Here is a 15,040-nt window from a genome sequence, read left to right on the forward strand (position 1 = left end):
AGGCTTGCGCCTGATGGAGATGTTCAAGCGCACCTGACGGAAATGAAATTTCTGCGTCAGCAGATGGTGGAACGCAATTTCCGTCTGCAGGAGGAAGTGTTTTGCTTCATGGTGATAAACAGCCTGAATCGGACTTACAAAACCGTTGCCAGTCAGCTGGGGTCTCTCCCAGCGCAAGATTTAACGTCGGACAGGGTCTTTGCCGTGGTTCTGAACGAACAGGACAGACTTGCTGCCCTGGAGGTCAAGGACAGGGGGAGGGAAGAACGGAGTTCAGACACCCCCACTGCTGTGGCTACTGGAGGAGACGCCGTAGCTTTGAACATTGTCCGATGCCACAATTGTGGACAGACTGGGCATCTTCAGCGGAACTGCAGGAAGCCACGTCAGAACAAAGGAGCCAAGGGAAGCTCCACGAAGTCTGAGGCGTCAGGCAGAAGTCATGCCAAGTCACAGGCGAAGCCTGCAAAGGCTTTGATGTCCCTAAAAGCCACACCACAAGTGGGGAATTCCTTCGTTTTAGACACGGGAGCGACGGTTCACATGACCCATCGCAGGGACTTGTTTTCGTCGTTTAAGAAGCAAAGCTTCGTTGTACAACAAGCCAACGGTCAAGAGCTGGAAGCCACCGGAATTGGGACTGTGTATCTTGAAATTCTGAACTTGACTATAAACGATGTTTATTTGGTTCCAGAGTTGAAGTACAATCTGCTCAGCGTTTTGCAGATTGCCAAGAAGGGACTAAAACTGATGATGAGAACTGCGAGATCTACAAAGATGGAGAGCTGTATCTTTCTGCCAAAGAGAAAGATGGACTGTATTTGTTGACTTTTGATCAAAGTGATTACATGGAATGTAATTCTTGTGATTCTAACATGATTTCTTTTGCAGGTGTAGCCAAGAAGAACGCCAAGCAGGTCACCTCAAGGGTCGACAGGGCATTTCAGCGGGTGTATGCTGATGTGATTGGTCCTCTAGCACCATCTAGAGGCAATGCAAAGTATTACCTAATATGTGTTGATTCTTTTACAGGTTTTGTCTGGATTTATCTTTTGGAGAAACCGAAAGAAGCCTTAGAAAGGTTTAAAGAGTTTTGTGACAAGGTTAAAAATATGCATGATGCTGACATAGATTGTCTTTGCACAGATGAGAAGCCAATTTTTCTTTTACAGGATTTCCAGAGGTTCCTGAAGAAGAAAGGGATAAGACACAAAATTGCTAGTTCCGAAGAAGCTTGGAACAGATGTGTTTGTGTTAGGGTGAACAAAGAATTGCAAAAGGGAATGCATGCGCAATTGCTAAGTTCACATCTGCCACAGGAGTACTGGGCTGAGTCGCTAATGTCATTTTGTTACACGTGGTTGAGAAAGTTTTCAAATGAATTGGGAAGTTCTCCTTTTGAGAAACTGTTCCACAGAAAACCTTCTGTTGCCCATTTCAAGGTTTTCGGGTCTCATGTGAGGACAGAAGCTCCAGGTGGAGTAAAGAATGCCAGAGGCATTTTTGTGGGTTATGAAAAGGGTCTCTACAGAGTAATTTTGTCTGAATCTGGTAAGGTGATTCTCACAAAATTCCTAGAGAGTGCTCCTGAACAGGAGAGAGTGATTGTTCACACATTTCCCACAGGAGATGATGATGATTCTGATGATGATGATGAGTTTGATCTTATTGAGTTCAGTAGTACTGATGATGACAGCGATAGCTCAGACAGCTCAGTTGTCACAGTCATTGAGAAGAAATCTCACACAATGACTAGACCCTCAGAAGAGGAGGATGAACCACTGATTAAGCTTAGTACTGGTTCTCCAGAGAGTTCAGAGGCTGAACCAGAAAGCAGAGAAGAGCAGCACCTCTTACGTAGGTCTGAGAGAGCAACGAAGGGTGTACCACCCAAGAGGTATTCAAAAGAGTTTGCCAACCAAGCTATTGCATGTGTTGCTGTTGTAAACGACCAAGGTCAAGCTGTGTCTGAGTCAGAGACAAAGGCACAACAGAGAGTTGCTAACCAAGGTAATGCAGAAGCACTCATTCCTTGGAAGTCACACAACCAGAGAGGTACATTGGTAAAACCAGTGGCGGGTAGTTCCAAGGGTGGAACTGAAACAACAGGGGAGTGTTATACGTATAACAACTGTTTGTTTTCTTCTCTGGATGATGCTTTGCTCGCAGCACGCATTGATACTTTAGGGGGAGTATGTTATTCTAAAGCAGCAATGCTGCAGCAAGCAAAGGCTCCAGCAGCTCAGCCAGCTGCTTGTGGCTGCAAAGCCAGACAGGATGTATGTGACTGTTGCCATGGAAACAAAGGGGCAGTCCATTCTCCTTATTGAGCACAGGATGTGAGCTCAGTGTGTGTCATATGACCTGTACAGGATGTACATGGGTGGAGTTTGGGGTTTCTCTCTGTTTGTTGAAGAGAGCAGACATGTTTTCTCTGTACTGAAGTGAAAGACAGGAATAAAAGCAATGTAGATACATTTCTGTCTGAGTCTGATTCCCCTCCCTGGGGATATGCAGGGAGAAGGGAGGAAGAGAAGCAGTTGGTGTGTTTTTCTCACAGCCTGAGGAAAATCGCCGGAACGGACCTCGTGTGTTTTTCCTGCCGGGAGTCGCCGGAGGGAGGTCAAAGGAATTCAGCCGGTGCCTCGACAGATAGGCACATACCTCTGACCGGCACTGAACTCCAACAGAGAGAACAACAGCTATATACAAAATCAGAAACTTCCTGTGAGCCGGAAGTATGCAGGCTGTGACACAACAACCTGCTCCCTTTTTAAGGTAGAACAGAAATATCCTAACATCATGTCAGGGACTGGCTGGGTGGAAACCACCTGACCAAGAGCCCCCCATGGAAGGGACAGAGGGAAAGGAGCTGCCCAGAGTGGCTGGGGAAACCCAGCTGTAAGCCCCCACCCCCTGCCCAAGGCATCTGTTTATATCACAGAGCAGAGAGCCAGGTAGAAACAGAGAGTGTCACTTGGGGAGGGGATGGAGGGAATGGAGTGAAGTGGGAGGTACAAGCCAATCTGAGCATCTGCTTCAACTAGACAGGAGCAACTCTTAGAAGTCTCAGTGTATCCTGTGTTCTGCTTCTTTAATAAAGAAATTAACTGTAAGTTAGCTGGCGTGTCATTGTCTCTGTGTTCCACGAATGACCTCTCCTGTTAGCAATGCCACTATGAGACTTTGTGCTCAGTACCTCCAAATTGTGACCCATTCCCCTATCCCTCTGCCTCCCCTTCCATGAAAAAAAAATCTATAACTTTGTTTTTATTCTTGGCCAAAATGGGATAAAATTTGCTGACAAGTCACCCCTTCTGAAAGCATGGGTTCTGTTAATTTACACAAGGTAATCTGTAGTGATTTTTCTATATTACATTTTTATGATTGAATGCACCACCACCCTTTCACTATTATGAAATTAGAAAGCAACTATACCTTTCTTTGTTTTGACAGAAGTAGATAAAATTTGCAGGCATACTAGCCCCTGCAGGGTGGATAAACCCTGCCAAATCACTGGCAAGTAGGTTCAAGGGCTTTCAGCAGACATTTCTGCAGTATTTCTTTTTCCACAAAAGGAACTAGCTCTTTAAAAAAGTTACTTTTAGCCACTGAGGTCCAATTTTCATTGCTGCTTAGCACAAAATATCTCAGCACTTCATTTTAGGATTAATCCAAATCTGACAAATACTTCTAATGACTAACTTTGTCTCTATTTTTACTGTTTTCTCCTCAATGGTATAGGAACTGAAACCCAACCTAACCCCCTCTCCAGTTAATTGCTTTCAGTCAAGAACAAGAAAAATGAATGATGCTATCCTACCAAACTCATGATAAACTTCTAAAATAAGTGAATCAAAACAAATATATTTTATTATGTTGAAGGGCAATATAACTGATTCACATCAAGTGGCAACTATACTTTGCGAAAACAAACAAAAAATTGACAGAGTGTTAATTAATTTTGGAGTGACCATGAGCTGCTAAATGAACACAGGTGGTTGTTTCCTCAAGAGAGCTATTTGTAATAGACTTTAAATTAGCAAGAGGGAAGCATCAGCTTTAAATACTTTTGAAATCTCACAAGTGTGAAAGACTTCATACATCATAACTGAAATAATGGAAGGTGATTAATAATTGTCCTTGCCTAAATGAGTTGCCAGATGCATTGACTCTCAGGTGTAAAAATAAAATTAATCCAGAAAAATTGAATATCCCAGGTGCAACTTATTCATAGTTATATGTTAACCCTTGAAAATTTGTACTGTCAAATGTTTTAAAGAGAATTATTTTAACACACAGTATTTATTTTTTTAAAAAATAAGCTTTTATATAAGATTTCAAACAGTTCCAACAACAGGACCTGACATGTTCAGGCAGCAGCCAGGACTCTAGTACCCTCACAGCTAATGCTTGGACTTGAACCCCAAATATTTATTTTCAGAAAAAGCACACCCCAATCAGTCAAGGTAGGGTTGCTCTAGGGCACTGGGACAATTTAAAATGGCACCACTGGTGCCCAGCACTGATTCAGAGCCCTGCTGCTGCCTGTCAGCACTATTGGGGCCCACCAAGGAAGGAGAGGGCCAGTAGACAGAACTTTACCATGGGGGCCCTCTAACCTTGGAGATGACCCTGATTTGGAAAGTTGGCCTTCACAGAGGTGTGCCTGGCACCTTCATTATACGGCTTTTGGGGAATGCTGAAAATGCATTTCTTACCCCGGCTTTTCACACTTCAGGTGTATGTTTTTAGGACCCAACTTATTTGTATGGTTGCCAGTTGTTTTAAATTGTTTTTAATATTCTACTGTCGTACCTTGGATCCCAAACGCCTTGTGAGTCAAATGTTTTGGAGCTTCCTGCAGGCAACCGGAAGCTGCACCTTGGTTTCCAAATGTTTTGGAAGTCGAATAGACTTCTGGAATGGATTCCGTTCAATTTCTGAGGTACCACTGTATTTTAATGCTGTAACCCATCCTTGAGACCTTAGAGTAAAGGGCGAGTAATTAACAATTTTTTAACAAATTTTCAAAATAGTTTTAATGCAAAAGTGACAGCAGAGACACCATCAATGTGTGTCATGAAGTCAGATACAGTACAGGGGAGAACTGCTTTACACCTGAATTCTGAGACTGGTAAAAACAAGGCAGCCTACAATTTTGTATTTGTTTAATTTCATATGTAGGTCTGTTCTTGAAATCTATGTGCCTTATATCCTTTCATTATATATATATTCATACACATGCAGCACTCCCCCCCCCCCTTTAAACAAATATATAAAAAAGTATTAAGATAGGAACAAAAGCTGCAGGAATAAAATTACTGTGGAAACAGCTTTATTTTGGGAGATACTGGAGTTCCTGCACTTAAGAGGCCTATTGAATTGCAAGAAAAAGGTTGCTTACAAAATTGTAAGTATCCATTATTTTTTCCTACTGGCATTATACTCCCTGAGTGGAATAATAACAATAAAGTCAGAAATGGCGTATGTCATTGGAGATTTGCACACAAACTCAGTAAAAGGGCTAAGACCTGTTAAACAAATTCAGTTTAGATCTTGAATAGAATGAATAGGGATGGAAGCTAAATTAATTCTCTTTGTATTTAAAGTGAATTACCCCATTTAGTCAATCATGGACATAATTATGTGTGACCCAACATACAGATATCAATTGGTTTAAGCACTACTCTAAATTCTGCATTGCAGTTTCAGCTCAAAAAATGCATATTATACTATAAGATTATTATGAAATGTATGCTTTTAGAGGAAATGCATTGAAAATCATACAAAAATGCAAATCGCACAGAACAACGATTTTTAAAAAAATATACAAAACTTATTCTTTAAGGGGAAATACATTGAAAAGCATACAAAATGCATATTTTAAGAATGAATATAAAATACATGTAAATTGTGTACAATTCAAACACAATTTTAAAAGCATTTTTAAAAGAAAATTGCAAAAAATGGGATGGGTTTGGCTCACATAGACTGAGCACATGTAAAATTGACATGAAGTGGAAATAGACTGATTTATCTGTCCTTAGGAACAATTTATCATCAAGGTTCAGCCCTGCTCAGACCTTGAACCTGAGATCTCCTAAGAACAGGGGTCCTCAAACGTTTTCAGCAGGGGGTCGATCCACTGTCCCTCAGACCTTGTGGGGGGCTGGACTATATTTCTTTGGGGGGGGGATGAATGAGGGATGATGAGTGGTGTGCGCGAAAGGGCTCCGTAGAGGGACTGCTTTAAATGGTAGGCACTCGAGAGGGGTGCTCAGCTAACCGCGGCTTCTGTGTCTTGCAAGCGGCAGGGGTTGGCGGCGGCAGCGGCAGAAGGACAATGAGTGGCTCCGGAGAGAGGCTGGCATCAAAGAAGCCCAGCTCCCTTCCTCCTTTAGGCAGGGTGGAGAGAAGCCAGGAGTCGGGAGGAAGGAGGTGCTGCCACTGCATTGTGAGGGAGAGGGAGGGAGAGGGAAAGAACGCACGTGCTGGCAATCCACATGCTGGCGAGCCATGCGGCAATTCCTGGACCGTCTGCAGGCCAGATTTAGAGGGTAATTGGGCCTGATCTGGCCCACAAACCTTAGTTTGCCGACCCAGGCCTAAGAACATGGGAGCAGCCTTTTTGGATCAGGCCAAAGACCATCAAGTCCAGCATCCTATTCTCATATGGCTATGGGAAGCCCACAAGCAGGACCTGAGTAAAAGAGAACACTCCCCTTCCCGCTGATTCCCAGCAACTGTCAATCAGAGCCATACTGCCTCCGGTAATAGAGGTAGAACATAGCCATCATAGCTAATAGTCATAAAGATGAGCATTGACAGATGAACAGCAAGGAGACGAGGACCACCACCATCCCTGCCAATGACACTAAGGAGCCATCAAATTTGGACATCCCTGACCTAGGATTGGAAGTCCCCACACCAGCTGCTTTGGTTCCTGGCTAGATCTCAGGTCCCCTGTCTTCACACAAAGGGTCACAAGAGCAGACGAGATGTGAAGCTGCACAGGAACATTAAAGCTGCCATGTATGTGAATGGCTAACTGCACATGAGGCTACACATGGGGAGGAGCAAATGCATGGAAACACCTGCTCATATCGAGGCCTGACTCAAAGTCAAGAGTAGCTGGAGCCTTCAGCTCCTATATAAGCTTGCAATCTAAGCTGCTTCTCTGCTGAAGCACTAGTTTCATCCAAACTCCAACCTGAATGAAACGGAGAGTTATAGCGTTGAAGAAGGATGCTTGAATGGAGTGCAGCTGGTGAATTACTGGCATGCAATAAAGGAGAAATGGGATCAGGTCAGAAAGCAGGAACCTACAACCAAAACAGCAGATGAAATAATTGGGTGCTAACCAGCAACAGTATGTAGCCTGCTGGATGGGCAATGGTGAATTTGTTTTAAATAAGATATGAATATACTATATACTGTAGGCTGTGCAGTACAGGGTAGCAAAGACATGGAAAGGCAAAGACATGGAAAGGGGGGGGGGGAAGTGTGCTGAAAGTTCTGTCAAGGAATGCTTGTCTGTTTTATCCTCTAGGGGACATTCTGGCTCTCTTCTGAAAGTGTGATCCTTCTGTGTGATCCTTAGATGAAGACTCACATCACTTACAAACGAATCTGTCTGCAACATGTACATGGAGCAAGCAGTTACTGTCCAGGCAGGGTATCAAGACAGGAAGAATGGCCACCAAGCAGGTGAACTACCAAATCAGTCAATAAATGGGATGGGTTGTTAGGCAACAGTCTTCATCTGTTTGTAGCACCTGATGGAATGCTACCGGTCCATTGAGTTATGTGACCCTCTGATAGGCAGCTACAATCCTATCTTCTGCTCATCCATGGTATTAGTGCTGGAGCACTTCAGAGAGCAGGATAGCCTCTCCCTCTTCTGCAGAGCTACAGGGTGAAGCACCTGGTCCTGCTGTCTGCAAGCACAGTCCCCTTCTTCAAATTAAGAAATGTTCTGTGTTTGTTATGCTGTTTATGCATTGTGAAACATTTCCTCATAGAGAAAAGGCTGGAGCAGTCCCTATACAAAGGGTGCTTTATGTCCTATCAAATGGGTAGCAGCAGCAAACTAATGAACTTTTAGCTTAATGCCTTATTCAGCAACCAATACTAGATGCTGCCTGAAAGAATACTGGAGAATCAATGGAGGTTACTTTTCTCTATTCACCCTTCCTTCATTATTGCTCACCACTGTTACATGGCAATAAAGATCACAGTCTTATCTCTGAGGGAGAGAGATTGTGCCCCAAGATACTCCTAATTCTTTCTGACCCAGAAAGCTGATGGCATTTGCAGAGCACATTCCATTGCTGATTTGTTCAGACAGTTTTGACGCAAGTAACACCACCACAAGAATTGTCAAATTGACAGTTCTCTCTGGCCTTTCATTTATGGAAGAAAATCTGCACATTCAGCTTTTATACAGACTTGAGAGTAAAAATAAAAGCGTGGTGTAGAATGTATTAATATATTTTTTCCAAACAAAGGGGTGCAAAAAAATACACTAATGTTTATTCATTTCATCTGTGATATTTTTCAAATGAAAAGTCACACAGTCCTCAGATTCAAACATTTTTGATTAAATTATTTGTTTCCAAAGAGCTGCTTGAAAGATCATGGGCCTTACAACAAATGAAGTCTGACATAATTAATCTTTGGATACCAAAGGTTATTTCAAAGAGCAATGAACTATTCTTTCACCTTCCTGCAGGCTAAAGAACTGTCACTGTTTCCTTTGACACTGTTAGTTTCCACCTAGCAGTGAAATTGAAAACCACTGTGTTGTTACAGACCTCAGGAACAACTTCAGTAATGCTTCCTGTTGACCTTGCCTCTTCTTGGACTCATTCATATCAGCTTTACTAGCAAGTGTCCATTTGCCCTGTTACACCAAAGCAAAGAACGAGAATACAGTGGAATGGAAGCCATAGGGAAGCCCTCCTCCCTGACACCTTAATTACACCTTCGCCGTCACTAAAACAGGACGCATCAGGGCAAACTGCCCATGAATCAGTACCTGACCAAATACAACTAGTAATCAGGACTTTAAGCTTCATTTTCAAGGAATTGAAAGGGATTTCTTTATCTTTGAATAAACTTTCACAAGCCCTTCTGACTCATCCATCTTCCTCAACCGAGCTAGCTAATTTGCATCAATCTCCTGTGCAGCTTGTAAGTGCCTTAAAGAGACAACATGACCAGAAATCTCACCTTAAGGGTTCTAGAAGCAGGCTGCCACTGCCCCAAAGGAACAAGCAATCCTTGATTTTTCAACCTAATAAAATATGTCTATCAATTTTTTCCCGTGACGCCCCCAGACTTAGGTGGAATAACCTGAGGATGGCTAAAGGGTACCTACGTGATTTGCTAAGTATCCCTTTTTTCCAGATAGATCTTATATCTGTAGTACCCCTAAATGCCATGCCCTGGCCAAGGAAATTTATGCTCTCCTTCCAGTCTGCAAGGATCCCACATCTTCTAGCAAGACAAAAAGACCGGCTGGCAGCCTGGGAGATTGTAACAACAAGAGTCTTTAAGGACACGAGTGTCAAACCTCTTTTTGCCAACATCTTAACCGGCAATGAATGCTCGTTACCTCCTTCTGTTCCTATAATAAAGGAAAAAACACCTAGCCGGGTACCCCCTGTTCCACCTGCGATCCCAAGTGTACATTTAGTTACGCTGAGGAATGATCCAATTGCAAGCGGAGATTGGAATATCCCTGGAGAGAGAAATCTTATCTCCTCTTATGGAAAACTCCCTTCAGAAGAACAGCAGGCTATTCTCGACAGATTGGATCTACTCAAACAAAGACTCCTATCGCAAGGGGACCCCTCTATGCCGACGAGAGAGGAGAGCAGGCACTCCACGTCCCACAAGGCGTCTCCATCAAATGCCTTGATAAGCTTTCAACCCGCTACTTTGTTACCCCCTACTGATTTGAACCAGCAGTCACCTGTTGACCAACAGCACCATTCTACCGTGGAGGAAGTCGATAAACTCAACACTCCCGTCTCAGACCTTATGTCCAATCAAAATATGGAAGTTGATGAATCCTTTGCTTCAATGCCAGAGCTAGAATCTACCCTGTCTGAAGATCACCAGGAAATGATTATGCATGCACCATCCCCACGTTCACGTCCTTCTATACATCTGCGTGATAATTCTTCTCCATCTGCGCAGCAACTACAAGTGATGGCTGGAACACCTCTTAGCCCTGGTTAAGACTGACAACTCTGACGGATCTACTAGTATAGCCCATCAAAGACCTACTACTACTCACCTCAATGAACAGCATCCGACCTCACCAACTCTGCTTAATTCCCCCTCCCCGGCAAAGCCCTCCCTGCCTGTTAATGTTACTAAATCATGGATTCGATCAACACAGAAGAAGACCTTAGCCGCACAAACTAAAATTACTGATTTCTTTATGGGTCCTCCTTCTACCTCCAAGAACCTATTAAACAACTCAAAGTGACAATTACCGGGACAGCACAAGGATCTGACATTATCAATACTTAGCTGGAATATTGCTGGTTGGAGAACCAAAAAATCAGACCCCGAATTCAGGAAGTACATAAATTCATTTAATATCATTTTATTCCAAGAAACATGGGATGAGGAAGAGATTACCATAGACGGCTTTGATCTTCTAACTCTTCCGGCCTCTCCTTCCTTGAAAGGTGGTCGCCCCAAAGGGGGTCTTCTGATTGGGATCTCACTCCTACTTCACGCCAAATTCACTCTGGTACGGGCTTCCCCGCCTTTTGCTCTATCTGGACTGATCACAGAAGGGAAGTCCTCATTACTAATTACTAATGTCTATCTCCCCCCTGAAGGCTCTGCACCTGATTTTGATTGGAGATGGGAATTAGTTGAAAATCACCTATTGTCATGTCATACCAAATGCCCTAACTCGTACTCCCTAATTGGGGGAGACTTTAATGCCCGTATTGCTGCAAATTGGGACCTACTAACTAAGTCCAAATGGTGGATTCCTCCATGCTTGGACAACTTTGACTTGGAATATGCCAGAATTAGAACTTCAAAGGACAACAGAGTAAACAAAGCAGGAGTGACCCTTTACCAAATGGCCATTCGCTTGAATCTAGTCTTCTTGAACGGCACCTTCCCCCCCGACATACCGGGGGAGTTCACTCACCTGGGACTAGCTTCCAACAGTGTTATCGATTACTTCTTGATCTCTGCAAATTTGGCCGTTAATGTACTTTCCTTCCAAGTTGAAAACCAACATTTTAGTGATCACCTTCCAATAGTGACCACTTTGTCATTGTTCCGGTGCCAGAAGGACTATAAACACTCAGTCCATCTGGAAACCTCATCATCGACCAAAATAAGAGGGGTCAAATGGTTGGAGGCTGTGGCCCAAAAATACCAGGAATTTTTTCATAGGGAAATCATTGCCTATCTACCTCAAGTAACTACTGATTTACAAGATTTCAATTCGGTTTTGAAACTTTTTAACCTTCTTATAACAAACCTTACCACTTTTTTTACATCATCTCCTCAAAAGGCGAAAGTGGCGCAAACACCTCTTGCAAACAAGCAAGATCCCTTCTTCATTCTATCTACAATGAATACAAAAACTCTAACACCCAGGCTCTACCACCCTCCTACTTACAAGCCAAAAGAGCTTACAAACAGACTTTAAAGCTGGCCAAACGCGAGTGGTACCAAAAGCGTTGGCGAGCCTTGATTGCGGCCTCTAGATCCCGCAGACCACAGGAATTTTGGGCTCTGATAAACAAAAGAGGAAGGAAGTACCCACTGGCGATTATCCCTGCGCCCACATGGGAACAATTCTTGAGTAAATATTTCTCTCTGGCAGAGGAATCCAACTCACCCACGGAATTCCGAGCCGACCATCTACCTTTGTGGCCCTCTACCGACCCAGAACTGATAATGGACTTGATACTAGATCTGAAAACGGGCAAAGCCCCTGGGCCGGATCTAGTCCCTGCTGAGGCTATTGTTGCGCAACCGAGGTGGTGGGCTGAAATTCTGGCCAAAGTCTTTGATGCAATTAATTCTACGGGGCTTATCCCTAGGTCATGGAAGGAGGCCGTGATCGTACCAGTCCATGAAAAGGGTCCCCCTGCTGACCCAGAGAACTATCGGAACATCAGCCTTTTGTCTATCATCGGGAAAATCTATGCAAAATTTTTGCTGTCTAAGCTGTCCCATTGGGCATGCGACTCAAATTTGATTGGCCACGAGCAAGCGGGCTTTAGGAACAATTATTCGACCACTGACCATATGGTAATTATGTATCATCTTGCCAGAAAATACTCTGCCCCGAGTCGGGGGCGTCTATGTGTCGCTTTCATAGACTTAAAGGCCACCTTCGACAGTATCCCAAGAAACTGTCTATGGAAGAAATTAGAGAGATGGGGCATAGATAGAAGGCTGTTATGGCTTATAACCCAATTACACCACGGGTCGTCGGCTAGAGTGAGACTCACACCGGCGGGAAACCTATCCAATGAGGTCCCAATAAATAGAGGTGTGCGCCAAGGCTGCATTTTGGCCGCACTCCTCTTCAAATTGTTTATTAGCGACATGAAGCTCTTTCTGAGTGAGTCTCAAGCCAACATTCATGCCCCCCGCCTAGCTGATTTTCGCTGCCCTCTGCTCTTATATGCTGACGATGCAGCGATCCTTTCCTACTCTAGAGTCGGTTTATGCAGAGCTCTAAAGATTTTTGCGGCTTATTGCAAACTTAACCATCTGACAATTAATCATGGAAAATCTAAAGTACTGGTCTTTACCAGGTCTCGGAAAACTTACAGCTGGAAGTTAGATGGAGTCCAATTAGAACAGGTTTTCAAATTTAAATACCTGGGAGTCTTTTTTCACTACAACCTAAGCTGGAAGCCACAGATACAGTATTTACTGAACAAAGGGAAAACAATACTTTACACTCTACTCCAATTTTTCGCGGTCGACGGAGCCTCCCACATCCCTTCTGCATTGAAGGTGTACCACGCAAAAGTGGTTTCCACCCTCTGTTATGCTGCCCCGCTCTGGGCCCCAGGGTCCAATTTAACATCGTTGGGGACATTGCAGAATCAATTTCTCCGTCGCCTCCTGAAACTCCCCATGTGTGTGAGCAATGCAGCCATACATCTGGAGTTAAGGATTGCATCATTGGAGACTGTCATCTGGAAGCGAGTCTTTGGCTATTGGCTGTCCAGCTGGCATAGGCTTCCCGACCATTACCTCTTTCAGTGTCTCTGGCGGGATGACTTTGTTAACCCGTGGGTAGGAAAAATCCATGCCAAACTTTTGAGCATCGGAATTTCCCCAGCGGACTCTTTAAAGATGAACCTACGCTCAGCCAAAAGCCTTATCGAGCAAAGATTAGCAGACATTGAAAATCAACACAACCTCTCCAGGGGTGGGGGTGTCTGCTCCCCCAGGTATCACGGAATAACCCCACCACTTGGCCTTCCATCATACATGTCATCTCTTTCATCTGTACCACACCGACTTGCATTTATTCGTGCAAGGTTCAATGTTTTCCCATCGAACCTGCAGAGCCACAGATTTTCCAAGGGATTGGTGTCTCCGCTATGCGGGTGTGACGGGAAAACAGTTGAATCTCTTCCACATATAATGTTCAACTGTCCCTTACATAGCATAGCCAGGACTAAATTCCTGGGTCCTGCTTTACTGCGCTTGGTTGGCAGGCCTGTTGAGTCACATGCCACACTGCTTTTGCAGGACACAGACCCTTCTGTAACTCTGTAGGTGGCGAGATTCCTGAATGCGGTTATTTCACACACAAAAACCACCAAAAAACAACAACAACAACAAAACTAATCGGACAGTTATGATGAGAGTGCATGACGGATCTCGCCTCCAGTTTTCCTTTCTGCAGATGTTTTAGGTTTCTTCTCTCACTGAGCTGTTGCCATCTAAGCTGGTTGTTATAAGAACCCAACAACATCAAGAACCGTCCCTTCTGTGAACCGTCCCTTGGATCTTTCCGGGCCCCAAGCTGTTATTTGTCACTGCTCAATGACCCACCCTTGCATCGTGGTGTTTCCCTTCTGTTGTTAGATGTATTGGTTTTTTATGCTTCTGTGCTTTTATGTTTGTATATATTTTATGGGCTAATAGCCGTAATAAATATCCAAAGTATAATACAGTTCTTAGAAAGAGGTGTTATCCACATATCCTCAGGTCCAGAGGGTGGCAACATGAGAATGGGTCTTTTCTGCAGTGGCTCCCAATTTGTGGAATGCTCTCCCAAGGTAGTTTCGGTAATTGGAATAGAAAATGACCAGTTTTGCCACAGTGGATCCTCTCGCATTAGGTAAACTTATCTGTACAGCATTATAATTACAACACATTCAAACATAGCATTTTGTGTACATCAAATGTCAATGCCAGTTATCTTCCATCTGTGACTATCACCACTCATAAGCAGAGCTTTTCACCCAGAGCACTGTTACTGGGCCTGAAGAGCAGACACTCATTGGGCCACATTGTTGGGGTATCTGACTAATTGAATTGAGCAGGCAATGGAAAGATTTAAGAACCATTTCTAAGGGGATTCAGGGTTGCTGGTTTCCGTCCCTGTCCTCCTGTCCATCAAGTCACCTGTCCTCCTTGTATTTGTCTTTGACACTGATTATGGGTCACTGTTTGGGATCAGGAAGGTGTGTGTGTGTGTGTGTGTGTGAACAATAATGCTACTCCTATTCATTTTAGTGCATTTTTTGATAATTTTGAAGTTAGGTGTGCCTCTGAACTTTATGATACTGAAACTCACAACTTGCTGTTGTTGAAATTAATGCCACAATTCCCATTGACTTTCACAAGATTGGGGTTGGGCTCAATAGCTTTCTCCTTTTCACCCCAACTAAATTTAAATGTAGTTGTGGCATAATTCATTTACAACTGCTTTTATTGGAGATATAAATGAAACTTTGCTGAAAATGAAAGTATTAACTTTCAATAGATCTTCTGCAAACACTTTTTCCATAGAAAT

Source organism: Podarcis cretensis, assembly GCF_951804945.1.
Source record: "Podarcis cretensis genome assembly, chromosome: 4".
In the NCBI taxonomy this organism is placed as follows: domain Eukaryota; kingdom Metazoa; phylum Chordata; class Lepidosauria; order Squamata; family Lacertidae; genus Podarcis; species Podarcis cretensis.